The sequence below is a fragment of the Setaria viridis genome, chromosome 8 (assembly GCF_005286985.2).
Source record: "Setaria viridis chromosome 8, Setaria_viridis_v4.0, whole genome shotgun sequence".
Lineage (NCBI taxonomy): Eukaryota > Viridiplantae > Streptophyta > Magnoliopsida > Poales > Poaceae > Setaria > Setaria viridis.
This window is the reverse complement of record NC_048270.2, coordinates 24,345,881-24,355,605: the sequence shown is the minus strand read 5'-3', so window position 1 is coordinate 24,355,605 and position 9,725 is coordinate 24,345,881. Positions and strand designations below refer to the sequence as shown.

The 9,725-nt window shown below is 55.1% G+C and overlaps 31 non-coding genes and 1 pseudogene across 31 annotated transcripts; all 32 read right to left on the bottom strand.

The window, feature by feature from the left end:
- Positions 1 to 97: 97 nt before the first annotated feature.
- LOC140220356 (5S ribosomal RNA) lies at positions 98 to 216 on the bottom strand. The gene has a single exon (XR_011896309.1). It is a non-coding gene; the product is annotated as a 5S ribosomal RNA (ribosomal RNA).
- A 198-nt stretch (positions 217 to 414) lies between these two features.
- Positions 415 to 533, bottom strand: LOC140220946 (5S ribosomal RNA). Its single transcript, XR_011896835.1, has one exon. It is a non-coding gene; the product is annotated as a 5S ribosomal RNA (ribosomal RNA).
- A 132-nt stretch (positions 534 to 665) lies between these two features.
- Positions 666 to 784, bottom strand: LOC140220945 (5S ribosomal RNA). Its single transcript, XR_011896834.1, has one exon. It is a non-coding gene; the product is annotated as a 5S ribosomal RNA (ribosomal RNA).
- Positions 785 to 982: 198 nt separating this feature from the next.
- Positions 983 to 1,101, bottom strand: LOC140220944 (5S ribosomal RNA). Its single transcript, XR_011896833.1, has one exon. It is a non-coding gene; the product is annotated as a 5S ribosomal RNA (ribosomal RNA).
- Positions 1,102 to 1,299: 198 nt separating this feature from the next.
- On the bottom strand, positions 1,300 to 1,424 carry LOC140220558 (5S ribosomal RNA; annotated as a pseudogene).
- A 198-nt stretch (positions 1,425 to 1,622) lies between these two features.
- On the bottom strand, positions 1,623 to 1,741 carry LOC140220943 (5S ribosomal RNA). Its single transcript, XR_011896832.1, has one exon. It is a non-coding gene; the product is annotated as a 5S ribosomal RNA (ribosomal RNA).
- A 197-nt stretch (positions 1,742 to 1,938) lies between these two features.
- Positions 1,939 to 2,057, bottom strand: LOC140220942 (5S ribosomal RNA). Its single transcript, XR_011896831.1, has one exon. It is a non-coding gene; the product is annotated as a 5S ribosomal RNA (ribosomal RNA).
- Positions 2,058 to 2,255: 198 nt separating this feature from the next.
- On the bottom strand, positions 2,256 to 2,374 carry LOC140220941 (5S ribosomal RNA). The gene has a single exon (XR_011896830.1). It is a non-coding gene; the product is annotated as a 5S ribosomal RNA (ribosomal RNA).
- Positions 2,375 to 2,572: 198 nt separating this feature from the next.
- LOC140220940 (5S ribosomal RNA) lies at positions 2,573 to 2,691 on the bottom strand. Its single transcript, XR_011896829.1, has one exon. It is a non-coding gene; the product is annotated as a 5S ribosomal RNA (ribosomal RNA).
- Positions 2,692 to 2,889: 198 nt separating this feature from the next.
- On the bottom strand, positions 2,890 to 3,008 carry LOC140220939 (5S ribosomal RNA). Its single transcript, XR_011896828.1, has one exon. It is a non-coding gene; the product is annotated as a 5S ribosomal RNA (ribosomal RNA).
- A 199-nt stretch (positions 3,009 to 3,207) lies between these two features.
- LOC140220938 (5S ribosomal RNA) lies at positions 3,208 to 3,326 on the bottom strand. The gene has a single exon (XR_011896827.1). It is a non-coding gene; the product is annotated as a 5S ribosomal RNA (ribosomal RNA).
- Positions 3,327 to 3,524: 198 nt separating this feature from the next.
- Positions 3,525 to 3,643, bottom strand: LOC140220477 (5S ribosomal RNA). The gene has a single exon (XR_011896429.1). It is a non-coding gene; the product is annotated as a 5S ribosomal RNA (ribosomal RNA).
- A 198-nt stretch (positions 3,644 to 3,841) lies between these two features.
- Positions 3,842 to 3,960, bottom strand: LOC140220937 (5S ribosomal RNA). The gene has a single exon (XR_011896826.1). It is a non-coding gene; the product is annotated as a 5S ribosomal RNA (ribosomal RNA).
- Positions 3,961 to 4,158: 198 nt separating this feature from the next.
- Positions 4,159 to 4,277, bottom strand: LOC140220936 (5S ribosomal RNA). Its single transcript, XR_011896825.1, has one exon. It is a non-coding gene; the product is annotated as a 5S ribosomal RNA (ribosomal RNA).
- A 198-nt stretch (positions 4,278 to 4,475) lies between these two features.
- LOC140220935 (5S ribosomal RNA) lies at positions 4,476 to 4,594 on the bottom strand. The gene has a single exon (XR_011896824.1). It is a non-coding gene; the product is annotated as a 5S ribosomal RNA (ribosomal RNA).
- A 183-nt stretch (positions 4,595 to 4,777) lies between these two features.
- Positions 4,778 to 4,896, bottom strand: LOC140220355 (5S ribosomal RNA). Its single transcript, XR_011896308.1, has one exon. It is a non-coding gene; the product is annotated as a 5S ribosomal RNA (ribosomal RNA).
- A 198-nt stretch (positions 4,897 to 5,094) lies between these two features.
- On the bottom strand, positions 5,095 to 5,213 carry LOC140220934 (5S ribosomal RNA). Its single transcript, XR_011896823.1, has one exon. It is a non-coding gene; the product is annotated as a 5S ribosomal RNA (ribosomal RNA).
- A 183-nt stretch (positions 5,214 to 5,396) lies between these two features.
- Positions 5,397 to 5,515, bottom strand: LOC140220354 (5S ribosomal RNA). Its single transcript, XR_011896307.1, has one exon. It is a non-coding gene; the product is annotated as a 5S ribosomal RNA (ribosomal RNA).
- A 198-nt stretch (positions 5,516 to 5,713) lies between these two features.
- On the bottom strand, positions 5,714 to 5,832 carry LOC140220933 (5S ribosomal RNA). Its single transcript, XR_011896822.1, has one exon. It is a non-coding gene; the product is annotated as a 5S ribosomal RNA (ribosomal RNA).
- A 132-nt stretch (positions 5,833 to 5,964) lies between these two features.
- LOC140220932 (5S ribosomal RNA) lies at positions 5,965 to 6,083 on the bottom strand. The gene has a single exon (XR_011896821.1). It is a non-coding gene; the product is annotated as a 5S ribosomal RNA (ribosomal RNA).
- A 198-nt stretch (positions 6,084 to 6,281) lies between these two features.
- Positions 6,282 to 6,400, bottom strand: LOC140220931 (5S ribosomal RNA). The gene has a single exon (XR_011896820.1). It is a non-coding gene; the product is annotated as a 5S ribosomal RNA (ribosomal RNA).
- A 183-nt stretch (positions 6,401 to 6,583) lies between these two features.
- Positions 6,584 to 6,702, bottom strand: LOC140220353 (5S ribosomal RNA). Its single transcript, XR_011896306.1, has one exon. It is a non-coding gene; the product is annotated as a 5S ribosomal RNA (ribosomal RNA).
- Positions 6,703 to 6,900: 198 nt separating this feature from the next.
- Positions 6,901 to 7,019, bottom strand: LOC140220930 (5S ribosomal RNA). Its single transcript, XR_011896819.1, has one exon. It is a non-coding gene; the product is annotated as a 5S ribosomal RNA (ribosomal RNA).
- A 132-nt stretch (positions 7,020 to 7,151) lies between these two features.
- Positions 7,152 to 7,270, bottom strand: LOC140220405 (5S ribosomal RNA). Its single transcript, XR_011896358.1, has one exon. It is a non-coding gene; the product is annotated as a 5S ribosomal RNA (ribosomal RNA).
- A 198-nt stretch (positions 7,271 to 7,468) lies between these two features.
- Positions 7,469 to 7,587, bottom strand: LOC140220929 (5S ribosomal RNA). The gene has a single exon (XR_011896818.1). It is a non-coding gene; the product is annotated as a 5S ribosomal RNA (ribosomal RNA).
- A 198-nt stretch (positions 7,588 to 7,785) lies between these two features.
- Positions 7,786 to 7,904, bottom strand: LOC140220928 (5S ribosomal RNA). The gene has a single exon (XR_011896817.1). It is a non-coding gene; the product is annotated as a 5S ribosomal RNA (ribosomal RNA).
- Positions 7,905 to 8,087: 183 nt separating this feature from the next.
- On the bottom strand, positions 8,088 to 8,206 carry LOC140220352 (5S ribosomal RNA). Its single transcript, XR_011896305.1, has one exon. It is a non-coding gene; the product is annotated as a 5S ribosomal RNA (ribosomal RNA).
- Positions 8,207 to 8,404: 198 nt separating this feature from the next.
- Positions 8,405 to 8,523, bottom strand: LOC140220927 (5S ribosomal RNA). Its single transcript, XR_011896816.1, has one exon. It is a non-coding gene; the product is annotated as a 5S ribosomal RNA (ribosomal RNA).
- A 198-nt stretch (positions 8,524 to 8,721) lies between these two features.
- LOC140220926 (5S ribosomal RNA) lies at positions 8,722 to 8,840 on the bottom strand. Its single transcript, XR_011896815.1, has one exon. It is a non-coding gene; the product is annotated as a 5S ribosomal RNA (ribosomal RNA).
- A 183-nt stretch (positions 8,841 to 9,023) lies between these two features.
- LOC140220351 (5S ribosomal RNA) lies at positions 9,024 to 9,142 on the bottom strand. The gene has a single exon (XR_011896304.1). It is a non-coding gene; the product is annotated as a 5S ribosomal RNA (ribosomal RNA).
- A 198-nt stretch (positions 9,143 to 9,340) lies between these two features.
- Positions 9,341 to 9,459, bottom strand: LOC140220925 (5S ribosomal RNA). Its single transcript, XR_011896814.1, has one exon. It is a non-coding gene; the product is annotated as a 5S ribosomal RNA (ribosomal RNA).
- A 132-nt stretch (positions 9,460 to 9,591) lies between these two features.
- LOC140220924 (5S ribosomal RNA) lies at positions 9,592 to 9,710 on the bottom strand. The gene has a single exon (XR_011896813.1). It is a non-coding gene; the product is annotated as a 5S ribosomal RNA (ribosomal RNA).
- Between the last annotated feature and the right edge of the window lie 15 nt (positions 9,711 to 9,725).

Sequence of the window (9,725 nt, the reverse complement as noted above, 5' to 3'; positions counted from 1 at the left end):
GTTTTATCCGTCCGACCACGAGCGCACGAGGAAAAGCCCGAAAATGTCCGAGGAATGCGGCGAAATGGAAGGACAGAACAATAATAATAAAAAAAAAGGAATGCAACACGAGGACTTCCCAGGAGGTCACCCATTCTAGTACTACTCTCGCCCAAGCACGCTTAACTTCGGAGTTCTGATGGGATCCGGTGCTTTAGTGCTGGTATGATCGCATCCGACATACTAGCCACTCTCCTTGCTCTTATGCCCGCACCTCGACGCGCCGCCCGAGCCGCGTGGGCCCCGCATCCAAGGTCCTCCGTGCGGGTCGCCTCACCGTTTTATCCGTCCGACCACGAGCGCACGAGGAAAAGCCCGAAAATGTCCGAGGAATGCGGCGAAATGGAAGGACAGAACAATAATAATAAAAAAAAAGGAATGCAACACGAGGACTTCCCAGGAGGTCACCCATCCTAGTACTACTCTCGCCCAAGCACGCTTAACTTCGGAGTTCTGATGGGATCCGGTGCTTTAGTGCTGGTATGATCGCATCCCCGCATCCAAGGTCCTCCGTGCGGGTCGCCTCACCGTTTTATCCGTCCGACCACGAGCGCACGAGGAAAAGCCCGAAAATGTCCGAGGAATGCGGCGAAATGGAAGGACAGAACAATAATAATAAAAAAATAGGAATGCAACACGAGGACTTCCCAGGAGGTCACCCATCCTAGTACTACTCTCGCCCAAGCACGCTTAACTTCGGAGTTCTGATGGGATCCGGTGCTTTAGTGCTGGTATGATCGCATCCGACATACTAGCCACTCTCCTTGCTCTTATGCCCGCACCTCGACGCGCCGCCCGAGCCGCGTGGGCCCCGCATCCAAGGTCCTCCGTGCGGGTCGCCTCACCGTTTTATCCGTCCGACCACGAGCGCACGAGGAAAAGCCCGAAAATGTCCGAGGAATGCGGCGAAATGGAAGGACAGAACAATAATAATAAAAAAAAAGGAATGCAACACGAGGACTTCCCAGGAGGTCACCCATCCTAGTACTACTCTCGCCCAAGCACGCTTAACTTCGGAGTTCTGATGGGATCCGGTGCTTTAGTGCTGGTATGATCGCATCCGACATACTGGCCACTCTCCTTGCTCTTATGCCCGCACCTCGACGCGCCGCCCGAGCCGCGTGGGCCCCGCATCCAAGGTCCTCCGTGCGGGTCGCCTCACCGTTTTATCCGTCCGACCACGAGCGCACGAGGAAAAGCCCGAAAATGTCCGAGGAATGCGGCGAAATGGAAGGACAGAACAATAATAATAAAAAAAAAGGAATGCAACACGAGGACTTCCCAGGAGGTCACCCATCCTAGTACTACTCTCGCCCAAGCACAAGCACGCTTAACTTCGGAGTTCTGATGGGATCCGGTGCTTTAGTGCTGGTATGATCGCATCCGACATACTAGCCACTCTCCTTGCTCTTATGCCCGCACCTCGACGCGCCGCCCGAGCCGCGTGGGCCCCGCATCCAAGGTCCTCCGTGCGGGTCGCCTCACCGTTTTATCCGTCCGACCACGAGCGCACGAGGAAAAGCCCGAAAATGTCCGAGGAATGCGGCGAAATGGAAGGACAGAACAATAATAATAAAAAAAAAGGAATGCAACACGAGGACTTCCCAGGAGGTCACCCATCCTAGTACTACTCTCGCCCAAGCACGCTTAACTTCGGAGTTCTGATGGGATCCGGTGCTTTAGTGCTGGTATGATCGCATCCGACATACTAGCCACTCTCCTTGCTCTTATGCCCGCACCTCGACGCGCCGCCCGAGCCGCGTGGGCCCCGCATCCAAGGTCCTCCGTGCGGGTCGCCTCACCGTTTTATCCGTCCGACCACGAGCGCACGAGGAAAAGCCCGAAAATGTCCGAGGAATGCGGCGAAATGGAAGGACAGAACAATAATAATAAAAAAAAGGAATGCAACACGAGGACTTCCCAGGAGGTCACCCATCCTAGTACTACTCTCGCCCAAGCACGCTTAACTTCGGAGTTCTGATGGGATCCGGTGCTTTAGTGCTGGTATGATCGCATCCGACATACTAGCCACTCTCCTTGCTCTTATGCCCGCACCTCGACGCGCCGCCCGAGCCGCGTGGGCCCCGCATCCAAGGTCCTCCGTGCGGGTCGCCTCACCGTTTTATCCGTCCGACCACGAGCGCACGAGGAAAAGCCCGAAAATGTCCGAGGAATGCGGCGAAATGGGAGGACAGAACAATAATAATAAAAAAAAAGGAATGCAACACGAGGACTTCCCAGGAGGTCACCCATCCTAGTACTACTCTCGCCCAAGCACGCTTAACTTCGGAGTTCTGATGGGATCCGGTGCTTTAGTGCTGGTATGATCGCATCCGACATACTAGCCACTCTCCTTGCTCTTATGCCCGCACCTCGACGCGCCGCCCGAGCCGCGTGGGCCCCGCATCCAAGGTCCTCCGTGCGGGTCGCCTCACCGTTTTATCCGTCCGACCACGAGCGCACGAGGAAAAGCCCGAAAATGTCCGAGGAATGCGGCGAAATGGAAGGACAGAACAATAATAATAAAAAAAAAGGAATGCAACACGAGGACTTCCCAGGAGGTCACCCATCCTAGTACTACTCTCGCCCAAGCACGCTTAACTTCGGAGTTCTGATGGGATCCGGTGCTTTAGTGCTGGTATGATCGCATCCGACATACTAGCCACTCTCCTTGCTCTTATGCCCGCACCTCGACGCGCCGCCCGAGCCGCGTGGGCCCCGCATCCAAGGTCCTCCGTGCGGGTCGCCTCACCGTTTTATCCGTCCGACCACGAGCGCACGAGGAAAAGCCCGAAAATGTCCGAGGAATGCGGCGAAATGGAAGGACAGAACAATAATAATAAAAAAAAAGGAATGCAACACGAGGACTTCCCAGGAGGTCACCCATCCTAGTACTACTCTCGCCCAAGCACGCTTAACTTCGGAGTTCTGATGGGATCCGGTGCTTTAGTGCTGGTATGATCGCATCCGACATACTAGCCACTCTCCTTGCTCTTATGCCCGCACCTCGACGCGCCGCCCGAGCCGCGTGGGCCCCGCATCCAAGGTCCTCCGTGCGGGTCGCCTCACCGTTTTATCCGTCCGACCACGAGCGCACGAGGAAAAGCCCGAAAATGTCCGAGGAATGCGGCGAAATGGAAGGACAGTACAATAATAATAAAAAAAAAAGGAATGCAACACGAGGACTTCCCAGGAGGTCACCCATCCTAGTACTACTCTCGCCCAAGCACGCTTAACTTCGGAGTTCTGATGGGATCCGGTGCTTTAGTGCTGGTATGATCGCATCCGACATACTAGCCACTCTCCTTGCTCTTATGCCCGCACCTCGACGCGCCGCCCGAGCCGCGTGGGCCCCGCATCCAAGGTCCTCCGTGCGGGTCGCCTCACCGTTTTATCCGTCCGACCACGAGCGCACGAGGAAAAGCCCGAAAATGTCCGAGGAATGCGGCGAAATGGGAGGACAGAACAATAATAATAAAAAAAAAGGAATGCAACACGAGGACTTCCTAGGAGGTCACCCATCCTAGTACTACTCTCGCCCAAACACGCTTAACTTCGGAGTTCTGATGGGATCCGGTGCTTTAGTGCTGGTATGATCGCATCCGACATACTAGCCACTCTCCTTGCTCTTATGCCCGCACCTCGACGCGCCGCCCGAGCCGCGTGGGCCCCGCATCCAAGGTCCTCCGTGCGGGTCGCCTCACCGTTTTATCCGTCCGACCACGAGCGCACGAGGAAAAGCCCGAAAATGTCCGAGGAATGCGGCGAAATGGGAGGACAGAACAATAATAATAAAAAAAAAGGAATGCAACACGAGGACTTCCCAGGAGGTCACCCATCCTAGTACTACTCTCGCCCAAGCACGCTTAACTTCGGAGTTCTGATGGGATCCGGTGCTTTAGTGCTGGTATGATCGCATCCGACATACTAGCCACTCTCCTTGCTCTTATGCCCGCACCTCGACGCGCCGCCCGAGCCGCGTGGGCCCCGCATCCAAGGTCCTCCGTGCGGGTCGCCTCACCGTTTTATCCGTCCGACCACGAGCGCACGAGGAAAAGCCCGAAAATGTCCGAGGAATGCGGCGAAATGGAAGGACAGAACAATAATAATAAAAAAAAAGGAATGCAACACGAGGACTTCCCAGGAGGTCACCCATCCTAGTACTACTCTCGCCCAAGCACGCTTAACTTCGGAGTTCTGATGGGATCCGGTGCTTTAGTGCTGGTATGATCGCATCCGACATACTAGCCACTCTCCTTGCTCTTATGCCCGCACCTCGACGCGCCGCCCGAGCCGCGTGGGCCCCGCATCCAAGGTCCTCCGTGCGGGTCGCCTCACCGTTTTATCCGTCCGACCACGAGCGCACGAGGAAAAGCCCGAAAATGTCCGAGGAATGCGGCGAAATGGAAGGACAGAACAATAATAATAAAAAAAAAGGAATGCAACACGAGGACTTCCCAGGAGGTCACCCATCCTAGTACTACTCTCGCCCAAGCACGCTTAACTTCGGAGTTCTGATGGGATCCGGTGCTTTAGTGCTGGTATGATCGCATCCGACATACTAGCCACTCTCCTTGCTCTTATGCCCGCACCTCGACGCGCCGCCCGAGCCGCGTGGGCCCCGCATCCAAGGTCCTCACCGTTTTATCCGTCCGACCACGAGCGCACGAGGAAAAGCCCGAAAATGTCCGAGGAATGCGGCGAAATGGAAGGACAGAACAATAATAATAAAAAAAAAGGAATGCAACACGAGGACTTCCCAGGAGGTCACCCATTCTAGTACTACTCTCGCCCAAGCACGCTTAACTTCGGAGTTCTGATGGGATCCGGTGCTTTAGTGCTGGTATGATCGCATCCGACATACTAGCCACTCTCCTTGCTCTTATGCCCGCACCTCGACGCGCCGCCCGAGCCGCGTGGGCCCCGCATCCAAGGTCCTCCGTGCGGGTCGCCTCACCGTTTTATCCGTCCGACCACGAGCGCACGAGGAAAAGCCCGAAAATGTCCGAGGAATGCGGCGAAATGGAAGGACAGAACAATAATAATAAAAAAAAAGGAATGCAACACGAGGACTTCCCAGGAGGTCACCCATCCTAGTACTACTCTCGCCCAAGCACGCTTAACTTCGGAGTTCTGATGGGATCCGGTGCTTTAGTGCTGGTATGATCGCATCCGACATACTAGCCACTCTCCTTGCTCTTATGCCCGCACCTCGACGCGCCGCCCGAGCCGCGTGGGCCCCGCATCCAAGGTCCTCACCGTTTTATCCGTCCGACCACGAGCGCACGAGGAAAAGCCCGAAAATGTCCGAGGAATGCGGCGAAATGGAAGGACAGAACAATAATAATAAAAAAAAAGGAATGCAACACGAGGACTTCCCAGGAGGTCACCCATTCTAGTACTACTCTCGCCCAAGCACGCTTAACTTCGGAGTTCTGATGGGATCCGGTGCTTTAGTGCTGGTATGATCGCATCCGACATACTAGCCACTCTCCTTGCTCTTATGCCCGCACCTCGACGCGCCGCCCGAGCCGCGTGGGCCCCGCATCCAAGGTCCTCCGTGCGGGTCGCCTCACCGTTTTATCCGTCCGACCACGAGCGCACGAGGAAAAGCCCGAAAATGTCCGAGGAATGCGGCGAAATGGAAGGACAGAACAATAATAATAAAAAAAAAGGAATGCAACACGAGGACTTCCCAGGAGGTCACCCATCCTAGTACTACTCTCGCCCAAGCACGCTTAACTTCGGAGTTCTGATGGGATCCGGTGCTTTAGTGCTGGTATGATCGCATCCCCGCATCCAAGGTCCTCCGTGCGGGTCGCCTCACCGTTTTATCCGTCCGACCACGAGCGCACGAGGAAAAGCCCGAAAATGTCCGAGGAATGCGGCGAAATGGAAGGACAGAACAATAATAATAAAAAAATAGGAATGCAACACGAGGACTTCCCAGGAGGTCACCCATCCTAGTACTACTCTCGCCCAAGCACGCTTAACTTCGGAGTTCTGATGGGATCCGGTGCTTTAGTGCTGGTATGATCGCATCCGACATACTAGCCACTCTCCTTGCTCTTATGCCCGCACCTCGACGCGCCGCCCGAGCCGCGTGGGCCCCGCATCCAAGGTCCTCCGTGCGGGTCGCCTCACCGTTTTATCCGTCCGACCACGAGCGCACGAGGAAAAGCCCGAAAATGTCCGAGGAATGCGGCGAAATGGAAGGACAGAACAATAATAATAAAAAAAAAGGAATGCAACACGAGGACTTCCCAGGAGGTCACCCATCCTAGTACTACTCTCGCCCAAGCACGCTTAACTTCGGAGTTCTGATGGGATCCGGTGCTTTAGTGCTGGTATGATCGCATCCGACATACTAGCCACTCTCCTTGCTCTTATGCCCGCACCTCGACGCGCCGCCCGAGCCGCGTGGGCCCCGCATCCAAGGTCCTCACCGTTTTATCCGTCCGACCACGAGCGCACGAGGAAAAGCCCGAAAATGTCCGAGGAATGCGGCGAAATGGAAGGACAGAACAATAATAATAAAAAAAAAGGAATGCAACACGAGGACTTCCCAGGAGGTCACCCATTCTAGTACTACTCTCGCCCAAGCACGCTTAACTTCGGAGTTCTGATGGGATCCGGTGCTTTAGTGCTGGTATGATCGCATCCGACATACTAGCCACTCTCCTTGCTCTTATGCCCGCACCTCGACGCGCCGCCCGAGCCGCGTGGGCCCCGCATCCAAGGTCCTCCGTGCGGGTCGCCTCACCGTTTTATCCGTCCGACCACGAGCGCACGAGGAAAAGCCCGAAAATGTCCGAGGAATGCGGCGAAATGGAAGGACAGAACAATAATAATAAAAAAAAAGGAATGCAACACGAGGACTTCCCAGGAGGTCACCCATCCTAGTACTACTCTCGCCCAAGCACGCTTAACTTCGGAGTTCTGATGGGATCCGGTGCTTTAGTGCTGGTATGATCGCATCCCCGCATCCAAGGTCCTCCGTGCGGGTCGCCTCACCGTTTTATCCGTCCGACCACGAGCGCACGAGGAAAAGCCCGAAAATGTCCGAGGAATGCGGCGAAATGGAAGGACAGAACAATAATAATAAAAAAAAAGGAATGCAACACGAGGACTTCCCAGGAGGTCACCCATCCTAGTACTACTCTCGCCCAAGCACGCTTAACTTTGGAGTTCTGATGGGATCCGGTGCTTTAGTGCTGGTATGATCGCATCCGACATACTAGCCACTCTCCTTGCTCTTATGCCCGCACCTCGACGCGCCGCCCGAGCCGCGTGGGCCCCGCATCCAAGGTCCTCCGTGCGGGTCGCCTCACCGTTTTATCCGTCCGACCACGAGCGCACGAGGAAAAGCCCGAAAATGTCCGAGGAATGCGGCGAAATGGAAGGACAGAACAATAATAATAAAAAAAAAGGAATGCAACACGAGGACTTCCCAGGAGGTCACCCATCCTAGTACTACTCTCGCCCAAGCACGCTTAACTTCGGAGTTCTGATGGGATCCGGTGCTTTAGTGCTGGTATGATCGCATCCGACATACTAGCCACTCTCCTTGCTCTTATGCCCGCACCTCGACGCGCCGCCCGAGCCGCGTGGGCCCCGCATCCAAGGTCCTCCGTGCGGGTCGCCTCACCGTTTTATCCGTCCGACCACGAGCGCACGAGGAAAAGCCCGAAAATGTCCGAGGAATGCGGCGAAATGGAAGGACAGAACAATAATAATAAAAAAAAAGGAATGCAACACGAGGACTTCCCAGGAGGTCACCCATCCTAGTACTACTCTCGCCCAAGCACGCTTAACTTCGGAGTTCTGATGGGATCCGGTGCTTTAGTGCTGGTATGATCGCATCCGACATACTAGCCACTCTCCTTGCTCTTATGCCCGCACCTCGACGCGCCGCCCGAGCCGCGTGGGCCCCGCATCCAAGGTCCTCACCGTTTTATCCGTCCGACCACGAGCGCACGAGGAAAAGCCCGAAAATGTCCGAGGAATGCGGCGAAATGGAAGGACAGAACAATAATAATAAAAAAAAAGGAATGCAACACGAGGACTTCCCAGGAGGTCACCCATTCTAGTACTACTCTCGCCCAAGCACGCTTAACTTCGGAGTTCTGATGGGATCCGGTGCTTTAGTGCTGGTATGATCGCATCCGACATACTAGCCACTCTCCTTGCTCTTATGCCCGCACCTCGACGCGCCGCCCGAGCCGCGTGGGCCCCGCATCCAAGGTCCTCCGTGCGGGTCGCCTCACCGTTTTATCCGTCCGACCACGAGCGCACGAGGAAAAGCCCGAAAATGTCCGAGGAATGCGGCGAAATGGAAGGACAGAACAATAATAATAAAAAAAAAGGAATGCAACACGAGGACTTCCCAGGAGGTCACCCATCCTAGTACTACTCTCGCCCAAGCACGCTTAACTTCGGAGTTCTGATGGGATCCGGTGCTTTAGTGCTGGTATGATCGCATCCGACATACTAGCCACTCTCCTTGCTCTTATGCCCGCACCTCGACGCGCCGCCCGAGCCGCGTGGGCCCCGCATCCAAGGTCCTCCGTGCGGGTCGCCTCACCGTTTTATCCGTCCGACCACGAGCGCACGAGGAAAAGCCCGAAAATGTCCGAGGAATGCGGCGAAATGGAAGGACAGAACAATAATAATAAAAAAAAAGGAATGCAACACGAGGACTTCCCAGGAGGTCACCCATCCTAGTACTACTCTCGCCCAAGCACGCTTAACTTCGGAGTTCTGATGGGATCCGGTGCTTTAGTGCTGGTATGATCGCATCCGACATACTAGCCACTCTCCTTGCTCTTATGCCCGCACCTCGACGCGCCGCCCGAGCCGCGTGGGCCCCGCATCCAAGGTCCTCACCGTTTTATCCGTCCGACCACGAGCGCACGAGGAAAAGCCCGAAAATGTCCGAGGAATGCGGCGAAATGGAAGGACAGAACAATAATAATAAAAAAAAAGGAATGCAACACGAGGACTTCCCAGGAGGTCACCCATTCTAGTACTACTCTCGCCCAAGCACGCTTAACTTCGGAGTTCTGATGGGATCCGGTGCTTTAGTGCTGGTATGATCGCATCCGACATACTAGCCACTCTCCTTGCTCTTATGCCCGCACCTCGACGCGCCGCCCGAGCCGCGTGGGCCCCGCATCCAAGGTCCTCCGTGCGGGTCGCCTCACCGTTTTATCCGTCCGACCACGAGCGCACGAGGAAAAGCCCGAAAATGTCCGAGGAATGCGGCGAAATGGAAGGACAGAACAATAATAATAAAAAAAAAGGAATGCAACACGAGGACTTCCCAGGAGGTCACCCATCCTAGTACTACTCTCGCCCAAGCACGCTTAACTTCGGAGTTCTGATGGGATCCGGTGCTTTAGTGCTGGTATGATCGCATCCCCGCATCCAAGGTCCTCCGTGCGGGTCGCCTCACCGTTTTATCCGTCCGACCACGAGCGCACGAGGAAAAGCCCGAAAATGTCCGAGGAATGCGGCGAAATGGAAGGACAGAACAATAATAATAAAAAAATAGGAATGCAACACGAGGACTTCCCAGGAGGTCACCCATCCTAGTACTACTCTCGCCCAAGCACGCTTAACTTCGGAGTTCTGATGGGATCCGGTGCTTTAGTGCTGGTATGATCGCATCCGACGTACTAGCCACT